This window comes from Talpa europaea (genome assembly GCF_964194135.1).
Source record: "Talpa europaea genome assembly, chromosome: 5".
NCBI lineage: Eukaryota > Metazoa > Chordata > Mammalia > Eulipotyphla > Talpidae > Talpa > Talpa europaea.
This window is the reverse complement of record NC_140071.1, coordinates 48,514,559-48,516,553: the sequence shown is the minus strand read 5'-3', so window position 1 is coordinate 48,516,553 and position 1,995 is coordinate 48,514,559.

Below are 1,995 nucleotides of genomic sequence, written 5' to 3'. Positions count from 1 at the left end.
TCTTCACAGATACTATAAAACAACAGAAGTTTACTTTTGTCTTTAGTATTTAAAGTATGTGTGTGTATGTTGTGTGCATGCAACACACACACATCAATATCCTAAGCTGTAAACAATCTTCATTTGATATGTTAAAATCATTTAACATATTAAGTACCCATAGCCAAATAGTTGGACAAGAAAAGATAAAGATTCAATTCCCAACATAGATAAGTTTATAATGCATCAAGGAGACAAACACATGACAAGATAAAAAGCCACAGAGGATCCTCAAAAAAATCTGCAATAACACTTGCTGAGAATAAGAGACTATGTCATTGTTTTCCAATAATATGTGACACTCTGGGTGCTGTGCACTTCCTTGTAAGATACTTATCCAAGAGAGAATGAACAATTTATGCAAAATTCCCCACCTAGGAAACTTACTTTTGGTAAAAGTAAAACAACAGGTTTTAATATAGGCATAGAAAAATTATTGAAAGAGCCAAAAAATAAGTGAATAAAAATTATAATAAAAGTAAATTTAGTAACAAGTAAAATATTTAAAAAGCAAGTCCCTGTCCTTAAGGACTTCACAATCAGTAGAGTCAGACAAGGCTTGACCAGTAATGAAATGTGCAAGGTTAGGTACAGTCAGATCATGATTCTGTTATGTCAAAAAGTTTGGTCTTTATTTTAGGGAGTTATCAAAATGTTTTAAACAAGTGATCACATGATCAGGTTTGTCTTTTAGAAAGATCACTCAGGCAGTTTTCAGGATGTGAGATACTGAAGATAAGAGTCTCTGACTGCAGTAGTCCAAGAGATCAATATTCCTTCCCCTAGTTATGCAGGAGAGGTATGAGGATGTGAATCTAGGAAAGGGTACAGGGGAGGGGATGGAGGGTATGACTATGAGAGAGTGTGCTATGACAGTGGAAACAGGAGATCAAGATAGATAATTGGTTCAGGGGGTTAAAGGGTGGAAATATTACTTCTGGTTTGGGTAACTAGGTCAATGATAGTGCGTGTACTCATTAAGGCAAGGAATGTAAGATGAACCAGTTGGGAGGAAGGACAATGAATTCAGTATAAGAAATGTTGGGTGTGAGGTACCTGTGGGGCACTGAGATGAAGTGTGTGTGCATTATATAGTGCACAACTCCTAGGACTGCCATTCACAATGGCCATGATGTGAATGGTGCCTCCTGGGGTTAAGCAATATGGAGTCCTGCGATGGAGGCTTAGGTGGGAGATACAATTTGAGGAAATCATCAACATAATGAGAACTTGAGAAAAAAGGGAGAGGATAAAATCACCCATGAAAAGGAGTGGAAGGTCTTAATTCTGAGAAACATACACCTACATTGTATACAGTACTTTAATGTAAATGCACATGTCTTTTTTCTGGGAAGAGGACTCTTAGCTTCCAATATGTGTTCAGAGGGGACTAAAACTCTACTAAACCTGAAAAACTCTACTGTAGTGAGAAAGTTAAAGCCAGAATCACTAACATTTAAAAGGGAAGTCAGAACAATGAAAATGTCACAAAAGCTTCTAGAAGGGAATGGTCAGTAAGTTGTCAATGAAAGATGAGAACTGGATAAAATCCCTTGAATTTGGCAATCAGGAAGGTGTTGTAACATTTGCCTGAACAATTTCAGTGGAAAATGGAACAGATCTCAAACACAGTGGGCTGAAAAATGAGGGATGGAGAAAATGAAATATACTTAAGACAAACTCAGCAAAAAGTGCAATATTAGAAAGGAAGCAGGTTGGTGCTAGATTGTGGAAAAGACACTTGAACATTATTTAATAAGATTATTGTGTATACTCATGATAAGTAAACTAAATTTCAGCATGACTATCTTTAGTTAAGCCAGTTAAAGAAGATAAAAAAGCACACACATCTGCAGTAAGGAATGGCTGCTTCATAAACCTCAGATGCACCTCTATGGCAACTTGGCCCATTTCTATTTTCCTATTTTCACTTAAGGATGTGTCTGCAAACCGGGC